The 14,950-nt window shown below is 43.9% G+C and overlaps 2 protein-coding genes across 2 annotated transcripts in view; one reads left to right on the plus strand and one right to left on the minus strand.

Moving 5' to 3' along the window:
* Nucleotides 1-14,950, minus strand: part of LOC145940633 (uncharacterized) — a 211,464-nt gene that overhangs the window by 36,868 nt on the left and 159,646 nt on the right. The window contains exon 4 of the transcript XR_014426052.1: nt 6,334-6,396. The gene's annotated coding sequence lies outside the window, so the exon portion shown is untranslated. The remainder of the gene's footprint in view (nt 1-6,333; nt 6,397-14,950) is intronic.
* The window catches only part of LOC145940630 (LIM domain only protein 3), a 55,219-nt gene that overhangs the window by 14,038 nt on the left and 26,231 nt on the right, over nt 1-14,950 (plus strand). The window lies entirely within an intron of this gene.

A 14,950-nucleotide genomic window follows, 5' to 3' on the forward strand; every position in this document is an offset into this window, starting at 1 on the left:
GAGAAAATAAAAATAACAATGCGTGATAAATCAAATATAATAATTTTATCTTTTCTATAACAAAGACTTTAAAATATACTGCGAGCACGCTTTTAAAACGTGTATCTCGTGATAAATTGAAAGGTTCAGCTTTCGAGATTCGCGCGGATCTTGGACTATTAGATTTCTCGCATAAATCCGACTTTTGAGAGCGGACACTATATGGCAGCAATGACGTCGACGAGAGGAATCTACCGGGTGATACGCGAGCGTATAGGAAGGTGCCCGGAGGATGAAACAGAATGGAGGGAGAGGAGGGTGATACACGAAGGACAGACGGAGATGGCGAATAGCCGCGGGTGGGGATCGCGGCGGCTTCGCTAAGGGGGTAGGTAGTTGGGGCGGGAGAGAGGGATGTTCGGTATAGGGGATTGAAAAGCAATTTCCCCGCGACGGGGATGCGCGGGATGTGGGCCGAGCTTTATATTAATGATCCAGATATATTATCGGACGTGACCGAAATTGCTGTCAAAAAACTCGGATATTGAAGCGAGTCGAGATCGCGAGACGACCGCCTCTCTTCCTCTACGCTTGTACGTATACACGCGCGCACGGAACTTACACACGGGCGACCCTGCTTGTGGAAAATAGCATCGATCAAATAGCGCGGGAAAAGTCGAGACTTCACGGCCGTTTAGGCGTTTTTGCTCCTACTTGTAGCAAAACTGTCACGACGGCGATGGATCATTCCCGAGCATTCTATTGAGAACACTCAATCCTACGTGATTATGTCTATGTGTTCCTATAAGACTGGTATCGAAATTTTCTAACAAGAAATATATTTATTTATCTACATATTATTTATCGATAGCGCGTAATAACAGCTGAGGGAAAATTAGCTCCGACATTATTTTATATTTATCCATTTTTTAACGTGTAAATTACTTTAATTAATTTCTCGAGAGTGTCCTATTTTTATTCGAAGGAGAGAGAGATTTCGTTCTATGCGCGAGATATTCTCATAACGTTTATCGAATCCGAGCGTGCGTGTCGTGCGTGCGTAATAGGATGGTTCATTTTAAGGGATATCGGTTATGCGGGTACGTTAAGTAGGAAAACCTGTCTTGCCACATGCGTATCCGGACCATGTCTCATGCGAGTCTGTGTGATAAGCAGCTGCAATGTTCGCGGCGCTTGCGAGCGCCTCAAAAAGATAACGCTTACACATATGCATATATCCCCTATACACTTCGTACAACATCCATATCCCTTTGCCGACGAAGATAGCCCGACGATTAGCGATTAAGTTCATTACGCTCGTTAATGAACTTTTTAACGTAATGAGAACGATGTGGGGACGGTAATTGACCGTCGTCAAAGAGAGATAACATTTGCGCATACACGCGCTTCTAGAGTATATTATGCCTTTACTCGCGAGCATATCTCTCGTAAATGTTAATACAAATTAATTAACAAATGTTATCTTAATTAATATTTATTGTTACATAATCAACGATTTTCATCTGTACTGTTTATATTGTATACCTTTAAAAAATTTACTGGCATATATATAATTCCCCGTTCAACTTCATTACGCTTCCATCAATTTTTCAACCGCACTCGAAAGAACGTTACACAATATCAAGAAATCAGATGAAAATCGTTGTGTAATAATGAACCTTTCGACATAATAAATGCATTATATTAACATTTCAATCTTTTGGTAAAGTGCAATAATTATTGAATCAGAATATAAATATGTAAGAAAAATCGGCAGAGATTTTCCTCGTATAATTAAGTAAAATGTATCATTATACGAGGAAACACATCTATCTTTTATGAGAAGGATTCAGGTAGAATTGGAGAAGCGTTCATGAACGTTCGATTATTCTATAATGTGGCATCGATTATCTCACCAGGCATATTATGGGGATTCGATTTGCCGGTCGGTCAGTCGGTCGTTACACAAACGGGTATAATCGCGCCTGAGTTAGTAGTGGCTGATGCAGCCTCGATTCTCAAAGATCGCTTTTCGCCGGTCCCTATTTACATAGTCGGGATACACGGACTTGGTAATACAGTTCCCGTTGACCGACGTCGCGTCGTCGGTTGGCCGAGGGGTAACGAGCTCGCCTGTCTACCCGGTCGTTGAATCGGACGCTCCATCCATGGACGTTCATCACCACGCGAGGAGGGATATAACGAGAAGGGGCGCCGCCGTGAATTAACACACGGCCCACAGTAAGGTGCTTGGATAGGCATAGCTCGAGAATTTCCATATCTCGGGGTGATTGTAATGCACATTTATTAGCTGGTAACGAGAACGGGCCGGAATTAACATCCACCGGGGCCAGGTCGTCCCGACGAGTATTTATATTTATGGTCGCTGTCCCTAATGCGATTAGCACAACTACGTGTGTTCTTCCCTTCGTCAGCTTGTCGTGTTCGTGTATTCGCGCGCGTTGAAAAGCTTCCACCTATTCTGACCAATCAAGTCTGCCAAGCTGGACACGCGTTATTATATATCGGTGCACGCGCTTTTAAGAAATATCGTAAGTCTAAAGGATAAATCGACGTTAATTAATATTGTTCACGTTTTCATAAATTGTCAATCGCGACGCTTTTATTACTTCGTTAAGACGTAGCCGATGACAGAGAAGTTAAAAAAAAATTGCTTTCTTTCTCTTTGATTTAATTCTTTCGCATTTAGGCAATTCATCCGTAAAGCAAACGCGAACAATTTGTCATTTCCTAATCATGTATCCTCAGACATCATTAATTTCCCTTTCGTATCTTTCTTCCGTGAATGTTTAAATCGTAATCCCTAATGGATCCAAATAAACTTGTTTCGCGACAGACGCGCCTAATCCGATTGATTGTTTCCATCAAGCAAAATGCATTCCGATGGAAGAGCCTCCCCGCCCGTGATAGCTATAGCTGAAATGTACGTCGAGTCGACGTATCACGGGCGACAGTAAACTTCCACTATCGTTGAGTGCACAAAAACCGATCCTGCCGGGCGAAGTATAGTAAGGGAGACTCTTCGACCGGCACTTTGCGCGACGTTCTGCAGCGGCAGCGTCGTCGTCCTCTCTCGCGTGGAAATCGAACGTGGCGTGGCGTCGCGGCGAGGCTGAATCGAGTGGCGGCGGAGTGTGAGATACCGGGGATGGATGTGTCGGCAAGAGCGGATGGGAAAAGACGAAGGGACGGGGGATGAGAGTGGGTGAAAGTGGTTTGTCGAGCAGTGCGAGCCACCAGACACAGCGCAAGCGGGGCAAAAGAGAGAGAGAAAAAAGATAAAAGCTACTGTAGAAGATAAAATAATAATAGCGCGATAATGTAAGATGGGACGGCTGAAAAGAACATGTTCCGGCTCTTACCGGATTGACAGCCCGCATTAAAGCTCCGTACTGTGACTATGGTTATTAGAGAAATACAAGTTCCCATATTCGGGAGAAAAACGTTGGAAGGTTTTTAGCTAGAAGGAAAGAAATCAATTAAAACCACTCCGATTTCTACTTGATTGAAAATTTTACATCATATTTATTTTATGTATATTCGTAATATACTTTTTCAATAATTTAGTTTTAAATTATGAAAATATCTATTTTTGAAATAAATTAAAGATTTCCCATTAGCATATATCATTTGCGAAAAAAAAGTTTTTGCAACACGAGGCAATAAACATTTTAAAATAAAAAAAAAGAATAGTTTCATATAAGTGACCCAAAGAAATAACGTAACGTTATCGAAGATGGCAAATTGGTACCTGGTTAAGTATGTAATCGCTGTAGAAGGGAACGGAACTACCTGCATCGCATTAGCCAGGCTGGGATTCAAGTGCGTTGCTACTCGAACCTCAAAGGTTCGCAGATTGGAACGGGGAACACGAAGCTCCATAGAGCAGCAACTGCGAGGACTGGAAGAGATTCTACGTGCAGTCTATAGTCGCGAGGGGGCACGAGAGCCCTCGGAGATCAGTAGGTTGGCCGAGGGCTGCGGATAGGGCTGTGTCTGTACTTAGTTAGCGGACAATGCGGCCTCTAATGAACAGCCGGGGGCGCCCGACGACGCGCGCGGTTGGCGCCCCGACGGAGCAACCAGTGGTGCGCGTCGACCATCAGACCGGTTGTGTGCGAGAGATCGCAATACACGTTATTATACCACGGCGCGTTAACGTCGCTAATGCGAGACACTGGAGAATCGTAATGCGAATCGTTAACGTCTGTTCCGCGCGGAGCATAATGTAATCGTCCTCGCTCATTTTTGCGCAATATTCACCTCGTTACACATGTGTGTCGCCGTTTAACGTGTCACATTAACACAGGTCATCGTTCAGTCTATCTCTAGTATAGATATATACATTTAATCATAATCTCTGATCTCCGCCGCGAGTTATCGATTAATCAAAGGGTTCGCGTCGAATCGTATAAGATTCTTAGCCCACACGCATTACAGGTTCCATTAACGTTTTAATAATAATTAAAAAAAAATTCAAGTTTAATTTAATATCTTTCATCAAAGCACGTAATGTATATCCGATGGAAATTTAGATACTGAATCTCATTAAAGACTTACAGTCTCGTTTTCAATCTCGCGGCTTAGCATGTGCCGTTACCAAGTCTTTTAATAGTTATCCATAATGGAGAAGAAAATTGACGGGCCGGGGAAAAATATTACCGTTGCCGTGGAGCTCAGCGTTGGCGCAATATCGACTCCGATAGAGAATTAGAAAGAGAGAGAGAGAGAGAGAGCTGAGGGGGAAAAAAACCGCGACGCGGAATGGGCGGGATTGAGTATCACTGGCTGCCGCGACGGTCGTAATTAGATTCAATTGTCTCGCGTTAAATCAGTGACTGCGCCGCGCCGCGCCGCGTCGTCGGTTCCCCATTCCTCGCGTCTGTCCGCCGCCGTTCTCTACTCCTACGATACGGCTCATTGAAATAACTCGGCCGCGATGTTACGTACGTAACGTAACGTACGGAAAATCGAGCTTTGGCGGACCGAACACTTGAAAGAAGGTTCCGCCGTCCGCGCGTGTCGAAAAGATACCGATTCTTCGTCGCGTTTCTTTGTTGCGACTCAATTTTGCCCGTTTATGAATCGCATTTACATTTTTTCCCATAAATAATGCAATGATGTCCTCTCTCTTTCGACGAAGACAATCTCCGATTAAAATAGTAAATGTTAATAGAAAATAAAAACGATAAAATATAATGCAAAACGGTAATGTAAAAAGCACCGGGAGAAGGGTGGGAATTCTCGAAGATTGTCGAATATAAAGTAAAAACGGATTACAATTTTAGATTAGCGAACGCGTAGATCGGCACCATACCGAAAAACGACCGATCGTCGATTCATGCGGGTCATTTAAGAATCCTGGCCTCGTTCTACTCCTCGAGAAAAATTCTTTTGTACGGCAATTTAACGGAAATCAGCGTTAACGATCCGAATTGAAGTCATCAGGAGGGAAATGCCAGCTGCGGGGGAAAGGGGGACGAGGGTGAAGAGAGGAGGGTCGAGAATCGATTCGACGACAACGTGCGGCGTCGAATATGCCATTCCATTCGGATCTCTCGAGTGGAATTAATAAGAGCGAATTAATAACGAAACATACCCCCTGCGCGGGTTCCTCTTTCCCTCCCCGCCCTGTACCCCTTTAGCCATCCGTGTTTCCATCGGCTTAATCTCTTTACGTGCGGCCACTCGGCACTCGTCTACAAAAGCGGAAGACTTTTGCAGCGAGAACTCGCCGAGTTTAATGAAAATAGTTCTTACGTTTTTACCTCTCGGCGATCTCTCTCTCGGTCGGCCATGGAGGACGAAGGAGAAGCGGGATCCGAGGGGCGAGGGGAGGACTTACGCGTGGCCTCTTAACGAAGATTCTAATTAAGCGAGTCTTTTATTAGCCACCGCTCTCCCTCTCTCTTTCTCTTTCTCCTCGCGATTCCCGATTTTCTATCTACAAACTCTTACGATACTTTACGGAAGTATCGCGCGCGCGGCACCTACTATAGTATTCTATAAGCCGCAGATGAAAAGAGTGTCGAGGAAAAAAAAAAAAGAAAAATTTCGTGAAATTGTATATTTTTCATTATAAATGCGTCGTGCGCTTTTTCTCGATTGCGCGAGCGTGTCTTGTGTTCACATCAATTTCGATCTTTGCAATTTTAGGAATATTATCGCGATATTCTGGATAAATAAATGATGATACTCTCTACCTATCGTGTATTTTATGAAGATACTCTGAATCGCAGGTTCTATTGAAAATTGCATATTGCAAGTTGGTTTCTTTTCTACAGATACTTTTTTCGCTATATACATGCAATGTACTATTAAATAATAACTTACCTTAAAGTTTCGCACGTCGCAATCTGCCTGTTTATACCGCCGTCTTGTCCGCATCAGTCTTTTCTGAAAACACAAAATTAGTGCGTTATTTCTGCCTCGTCCGTGCTTTTTTGCGAAGGGAGGCGGAGAGGGTAGCTGAAGGAAAGAGGGACACTACTAACGGCCACGACGGAATTTCCATAATTCCAGCTTACAGAAAACGACAGGTTTTAGCGTTGATGTTCAGTTTGTACCGGGTGTATTATTTTAAGTAGCGCTGTCTGTATAATTCAAGACTTGCGGTGCACGGACAAGATGAAAGACGAAAAGGACGACACGGCACGAGTATTGGAGAAAGAGAGATAGGGAGTAGAAACTAGGAGAGAGAGATGGGAGTAGAAAAGCGACAGAGAAAGAGAGAGAGGAGGAAGGAGGGAGGGAAGAATGGAGAGGTTGAGGGTGTGAGAGAAGGTCGACGCGGTAATGGCATCGTCGTGTCGCCAGTCTCAAGCTCCAGTGATCCTCAATCGCGCGAATTCGTTCACCGGATGCGCGTCATACGCGTAGGCACTTTACCATGTGGAAGTAAAATCCCGGAGCGCGAGGAGGTAGGATTGCTCCACCGTTCGTTTGTGCTAAACATTGCTCTCATTGCTGATGACGCTGAGGCAGGATTCTAAATTAATAGACGGACGCGATAAAAGCGAAGCCTGCATCGAAATAAACATACTTGAACGCGGGAACAACACGTGGTGCGCTTTCGCAGGATGTCTCAAGATCGACCAGTTCTTGCGCAGTCGTCTTGCCGGATACCGAGACGCCAGCCTTTTCCGTCTAATTGTCCGCGTTCCACTTTGTATCCCGATCCCGATCCCTCTCTCTCTCTCTCTCTTTTACCGCCTCATTAAATCGAGCGATTAAAATCGGGAGCCGTGGCAACGCCGCGTACAGTTTGCAAGAACCCTGTCATTTCCATCGTATATGGTACTTCATAAGGATGAAACGAAAAATAGTTGAAAAATAATGTAAGGAAGGTCTTGTATTGATCACTCCCATATAGAGTCGAATCGAAAAAACTCCGATCTTAATTTTATTTTCGAAAGTAATTAATTTCGTCAGATTATTTATCAGAAATTTAGATACTATTTTTACGTACGGTGTAGATACCGTGAATTCGAATCCGATAAAATTCGACAGGTTTCCAGGATTGGAACGGCATTAACGGCGAACGCGAATGAGAGAAATCGAGTACGTGAATCGTTCCGTGGAACCGCTTAGTCGCTCTTCCCCGATACCCGCGCCTGGCGATGGTTAATTCAACGGAATTTACCGACGTTTGTGCGCGGGTTGAATAGCGTATAAATTTTACTGAGCGAGACGCATTACTTTCTATTGTGCCGTGTTGCGGTTGTCCTCGCGATACGAAAATCTCGCTCGACCTTTCACGATGGCCGTCTCGTTTTGACCGCGTTGCATATTGGCGAGTGGATGAACAATGAACTGCAAACTGTGAATAGTAGTTATAAGCGGAAGAGATAAGGTTATTTTTATATATGTCAATTCTTTTCAATCTTTGATAAATTCTTTTTGAAAAATATATTTTATTTTTAAAGATCTCTAATGAGAAATAAAAATGTTTAAACTTCGCTCTTTTATTTTACTTTTTTTGTTAAAAAAATATATCGAATAATGATATTCTTCAATTTAAATTATAATGAGAATATTCCAGAGGAAATTTGGCGGAAATTGTAATGTTAATAGAAATTATAATTTTCTTTATATACTTTTAGGGGATACAGATTCTCCTCAATATATTGCCGAAATTTGTCAACTAATTGGAAACATTCTTTATATAATAATATGTAATTTATGTGAGTAATTCCACGCGCGCGCGCTTATATTGTTTAATAAGCTCGAGCTCATCCATTTTACCGCTCACATCTCCCGCCTCATCGCTTATCGTTTATCAATGTGCACATAATCTTCATCTCCGCAAGGCCGTGCAGGAGCGAGAACGGAATTCCAAAAATCCGTGACGCTCGCGACGGTAGCCGGGTGAGTGTATTTAGCGATAACTGCCGCGATATTTAAGGAACGATCGGATCGCCGCTGATGACGCCCCCGTTAATACGAGGGACGAGAATGATAAAGAGAGGGCGAGGGGAAGGGTGACGAGAGGGAAAGGGGACGAGGGCCGATAGACGTAGGCGCCGTCCAAGTTGCGCCGTTGATTGCACCACAAAGGGTGCAATTATGCGGCCCTTCAGCAATCACCGCGCATTCTGCCCGCCATTTGACCCCTCCGGTTCCCCTCCCCGCTGTCTCAATCCCCTTCATCCATCCTCCCCTCCTCCCTCCCTTCTGGATTTCCAGTTCTGGAAACCAACCAACCAACCCGATTTTGTCCCGTGCGAGATATATCGCCCGGGCGAACGGGGAGTTCGGCTATCGTCTTTTTATTTAAATGCACCCCGATGAATGTGTCGACGTGCACCGACCGACCTGAATGCAATCCGCGGCACCGATGCGATTTAATTCGCTGCCGGCGCGGCGCCGCGAAGAAATCTGTTAATGAGCGATTGTGAGCGCTTCCCGAGATCAGGGATGAAAGGCGTGCCGAGCTGAAAATTGGGCCGTGGCATAGTGGTGTGGCCCTGGAATTATCGCGCTTTCTTCCGTACGCGGATTCCACGTGTAATTTGCAGCCGATTTTCCTCGACAAAAATTTCATTGCAATTCGCGCGATATCTCACTCTTTTGTCGAAATTTATAATTAAAAAAATAGTAAATGTGGAATTTATAATTAAAATTTATAATTAAAATAATAAAATGGAATAACGTTAAAAGTTACAAATTTTTTAAAAAACAATTTAATAAACACTCATAAGGGAGAGTTACAGATTTTTAGAATTCTCAATTATAATTTAGAATTTTTTATATCAAATGCATGCAACAAAAATTCTCAAAATATTCTGTATCTATATATAATGTAAAATGTGTTGGTTCTTATATACACAGGGACAAAAATACCTTAACACATGAATAACGCATCGAAGCATATGTGAGAAATGCATATATGCTCCGAAATGTGCGTAAATTAATGTAGTAAGACATTTTTGTGTGCATTATTCGTGTATGTACTATTATGACGATGTAATTTTAACTTGTATCGGTGTCGTAAACGGCAAGAAGAAAGCGAAAACAGACAGACCGTGAGAGAGAAAACAAGGGAGTAAGACGAGAGGAGGATAGCGCGCGGGAGATACGTTCCAGATGTTTTCTCTGGTTTCTCAAGCAAGTTCAGAGTCAAGTTGCCAGACCGCGGTCTCATACGCATGACCACCGTAGGCAGGAAGTGCCGCATTAAGGTCGTTAATCCACGCCGTTATTCTGGCCTATAACCGATTATCGTGTCAATTTAAATTTAAAAATAATTTATTAAATTTATTAAATTAAATTCTATTTTAATGTAAAATGCCATTATTTGTGTTCACAGTATTATGTAGCAAATATTAGATTAACAGTCACCTTAACGAATAACATAATAATCAATAACTTGAATACTATTACATTATATTATAATTATATGCTATCACCGTTGATCGATTTGATATTAATTTTTAAATGTTTCATGGACGAGAATTCTTACAAAACTGATCCGTTTATATTTTACTTTAGACGGTCGAAACGAGGGAAATGTCGCCGAAAGGCGAGACGTTCGCAATAACGCGCGAGAGAGCGAATCGAAGCTCCCAGCAGGCGAGACGGAACGGAAAATAGCGGATGTAGCCGCGCGGCTTAAAGTAAATTTTGAAAACGGCTTCGACGGTCCTCGACGGAAATCTTTCCCTGCGGCCCGCTTCCGTAATCCGAGAACATTAATTTGTCGACGACGGTAAACTTACGAGCGCCAGCCGTAACGTTTCCCCCGGGGGACTTTTTGTATTTTCTCAGGTTGTCCTGCGGGAGCTCCGCGCACAGGAGGGCGGAAGACTTGCGTCCTGACAAAATTTTACGGTCCCGCACGACCGTGTCGCGTTGTGTACGCTGCGCAAAAAATCCGTCTGTAAATATAATATCATCTCGATAAGTCTCGAATGTGTTATCGTCGCGTCTTCCAGCACGAATTAAGAGAGGTCGCGCCCTTTAAATATTAATCGTCGTCAACGCGCGCTGAAAAGGAAGATTAATATGTTGCGATTATAAAAAATGTCATCTCGTCCACTTGAGAATAACAGCTGTATGTATATGTCTAAATTTGTGCGCGCATTATACTGGCAGCAGGTTAATGTCGCATCGGTTAATGATGTTGCCATAATTATGGTAATGCTATTGCGTTTATTATCGTCTGATCGTCTAAGCGTCATTATGCCCTCTCGCAGCTACCGTGTCTTCGCAGCGTATAATCCGACGACGTAAAACACTAAACGCAAACGTTTGCGGAGAGGTTGATTACCATAAGCGCGACGAAAACGAAGATCTTACGTTCTGTGCACAGGAGGAGTGTTATGGCGATTACTTTGGGACACACGTGTCATAACATAACTTGTATATGTATATCTACAAAGTCTCAGCGGGTTAAAAGTGAAACTAAATCGATTCCGCGCTCTCCTTCATTCTTGGGATCGAAGATTACTTCTCGTCGAAGAAATTTATATTTCGAGTGCGAAGCACAAATAGTTAACTATTTTTAAATTCATATAACATTATTTTATAATTTTTAAATCAAATATGAAGTTAAAAAACAATTCTTTCGTAAATTCCACACTTGAAAAAATTAATATAGGAACAGATTGATTAATATATATAATTGAATATGTATAACTTCGGATATATAAAATTATAAAAACTATAATTTAATGTCCAAATTATATGGGATTGTCCCGTGAGAATCCAACTTTCATTAACTGGGCTGTAATCGAGGGTTAAGTTTGTCCAGATTGTGTCGGCCGAAAGCGTGAAATCTCGCTTTCTCCGAGAGCTGCATCCGTCGCGGCGCTTAACGTCGAACGGTCGCGTATCAGTACTGTCGGTGGCAGAGATCCGAAGGTGGGTAGCGAGTTGGTGAACGAGACCGCGGTGCTAGAGGGGAGGGGGAGGGGGATGGACGGGCGGTTATTGCCTGTTGGGTGATTTATCTAGTAATACTAGCCGACAGGCCGCGAGAGTCCGGGGCATGGGGCAACGGAGCGAACCCGTGGGCTCCTAACCCCCTACCCGCGAGGGAGGAAGGGGGAGGAAGAGGGCCAACCACCGGCACTGGTGGAAATTAAAAACTCACTTTATTACACGTCTCATTCTGTGCCCACCCTGCCTGCCCGTCCACCCTCTTCGGCCGCTTCTCTACCACCCTCGACCCTTCTCTCCACTCTTCACCTTCCTCCCCCTCTTCCCTTCTCGTTCTTTTCTTCCACCTCGTGCCACCTCACGCGTCCTCTTTTCTCTCTTCTCTTTACCCTTCGCCCTCCACTCATCATATTCCGCCGCTCCGGCGGCGCCTCGTTCGCGCGGACCGACTTAATATGAGGCCGGCCATACCTGATGGAACGAATATTATTAAAGTTCGCCTGCACGCGAAACCGGTGAAATATCGTCGGTCCCCTCCTGCCCCCCTCACCCTCCACCCTCTTTCGACCCCCTTTGCAACCGTCGGTTACCGCGCCGACCTTTCGCTCCCTCGCGACGGAGGGCCTGCGGCATCATCCTCCCTTCACCCTTCTCCTCGCCGGCGGTCTTTATTGTCTGGCTTGTAGCTGCATCTGGTGACATTTGAGTGTTATGAGGATGTTATTTGATATGTTACCTGATAATGTTATCATACTTGAAATTTTGCAATAATACTCGGGATTTTGATCCGATATAGCTTGTAATTTAATCGGTTACGTTTCTGAGAAAAAATTAATAATAAACTTTAATACGTATTTTTTTTAAATCTCGATATGCAATATGTGTAGATTAAAACAATTAGAACGTTGCAACGTTAAAGTATAGAAATCTTCAACCCCCCTGTGTTTAATTAAATTAATTTCCTGTACGAGAAAGTGAGTATATACACGTGTGCACGCAACAGACGGACGTTTATGGGGCTCACGATGACATAGCCGTCGGTATCCAGCTCGTTTTATTAATGTCAATAAAGCAATTATTGCCGGCAGGCGATGTTGGGGTATGGGCCGGTATCTCGTTCATACTGGAGGCGTGGCGAGTTACCTGCCTCGACTGCCGATGGCTTCGAACGTGCGTATAATCCCGCGTCGAAGCAGACGAATCGTATTAGCTTTGCGTTTCGACACCTATAATCCTGCCGCGATTGAGCCAGAAATTCGTAATCGCGCCGTGCAAATTCAGATTCGTCAAAGTAATCGGTTTTGCGATTGCGTTGAATTCACCTTCCGCCGATTTCGTTTAATGACGTTCGACGTTTGCCCTCTCTTCGCGAATCACGGAGAAAGCGATCGATTAGGAATTATCGAAGAACAGTTGGATTTAGATTATAATTGACGGAACCTTATTCTTCTGTTATGGGACGGAACCGTCCGCAAATACGCCTGTGTGGAACAAAGTAACCCGAATTTACGGCACTTGAACGCTCGCGCGGCACTCGGCGCAGTCGCTGAACGAGATCTGAAGAGGTTGGGGGAGAATAATATAGGAAAAGAGAGCTTTCTCTCTCTAGTCTCGCGGGCTAAGCAATATCCAGCCGCCCACATGCTTGCCCGCCCGTCTGTCTGCCTGGCTTTTCGGTCGCTCTCTTTCTCTTTAAATGTGTATATGTGTGTACAGACGCGCGTTCAACAATTTATTCATTATTGTCTCGCAAATACTTTCGATGCTCCATTATTCCGCGTTTCGCGATTCGCACTCGTGATCCCGACGAGGCAAGGTGCACTCGAATCTCGAGCCTCCCTTTTTCGATTTCTGGGAAAATTTTACGTCGATCAAAAAAATATTGGCATCGTTATATTTCGCAGCGATTAATCAGCTTCGAAGATCTTTGCGATCCGGAATCGCGCATCGCAATGATACCGCGATTAAGAATCCACGATGCGACGCAGATACTTGGCGAGTATGTAATCGCGTGAGTGCTCGTATATACTCTCGCAAGTAATGCATTAGCCGGTAAGTGATTGCCGGAAGGACAGACTAGCTGCTGCTTGCGCGGAGCATTTGTGAACGCGGAGCTTACATTTGAACAGTCATACTTATTCTTTGGGGAACTCACTTGTTTTTCGTTTATTCTTCACTTATTCTTTGCTCGTGTGTTCCTCCGTAGAATGAAATAAATAAAACAGAACTATACAAGATGTTTTATCGATAATAAAAGTAATTTTTTATAATGCTTATGTAAAAGAATTTCATCATATATTTTCGAGATAATTTTTCCTTCATGTATACTGAAAAACAGTATCATGAATAAATTTAATATCTTCCAGAGGATACATTCAAATATTAATGCGTTACCCGAAATGGATCGTAGTCAGAGCGCGGCAGAAACGTAGCAAATTTCGACGGATTTTACTTTATTTGAAAAGTAATGCCGGCTCAGGAAATACCTCGCGGGAGACGCGGCGGCAAGCTCTATCCGAAAAAGTCTCGGGATGGCCCGTGGTGATGCCTCGCGCGCATAGCAACTCCAAAAGACGTATGTCGGTTTGGGGCAGCGAAGGCTCTCGCGGTGGCCCGGTGCGGAGGGAGTAAAAATTTCACGGAGTGAATAAATCAGGGGACGCGCCGCGGCGGAGCGGCGCTCTTAGTTTAAGTACATCTGGCATGGCATCTCTCCTCTCTTCTACGTTTGACTACTCTCTCTCTCTTTCTTTCCCTCTCTGTTTGTCTTCTCGCTTTCCCGCATACTCTATCGCGAATAATGCGCCAGGGAAAGAGATCTTGTCCGTCGTGTTTCGCGACCGGCTCATTCCGTTACGAATAATAAGGTAGTTTGTAACGCTTTTTGGACAAAGTAAATTTTTACGAATAAACAACTCGTACATATATAAAATTCAAAAGAAACTGACGATTTTAATTGAAATTAATTGAAATTAAATTAAATATTAACGCAAATTATAAACATAAACGGTATATTATTATTTATAAATAAGAGAGGGAGACTTTTTGCGAAAACATCGCTTATGCATGTGGAGAGTTTAAAAGGAAAAAAAATGATCCCGTGCAAAATTTGAGTGCGGTCGATGCTCGTACACATTCGTCGACTTTTCAGGAACGCGAAGCCATCTTTTATATCGAAGAACCGGATTGATCTTTTAAATTGCATCGTGTTTACGGTCTGGCGTGATATATATATAAGGAGAGAGAGAGGGAGAGTGTGGGAGAGCAAACTACTAGTGAGTTTGCGTATCTACGAGCAATGTGTGTAGATCGCGACGTGTTAGTGAGGGAGTTGGAAAGGCGGGGTGGGTGGGGAAGGTCATTCGGGAGGATGGCGGCTCATCTTGTAATGGACTCAGAAGACAGGCGAGTCGGCTAATGGAGCCCTGCTCTTCCAGAAAAGCTCTTAGTATCTGCGCCGCGCGAGCGTCGATGCTGTCGGGCTGCGTCATTCCAAATCCGCAGCATCCCCCGGCGGTTATTTGCGCGCGCGCAGGTGCGAGAGACAGATGAGAGCGTCGGATTTTTAGAA

Source organism: Prenolepis imparis, unplaced genomic scaffold, assembly GCF_030444845.1.
Source record: "Prenolepis imparis isolate NDT839.2.m4 unplaced genomic scaffold, iyPreImpa1.0 SCAF_9, whole genome shotgun sequence".
In the NCBI taxonomy this organism is placed as follows: Eukaryota; Metazoa; Arthropoda; class Insecta; order Hymenoptera; family Formicidae; genus Prenolepis; species Prenolepis imparis.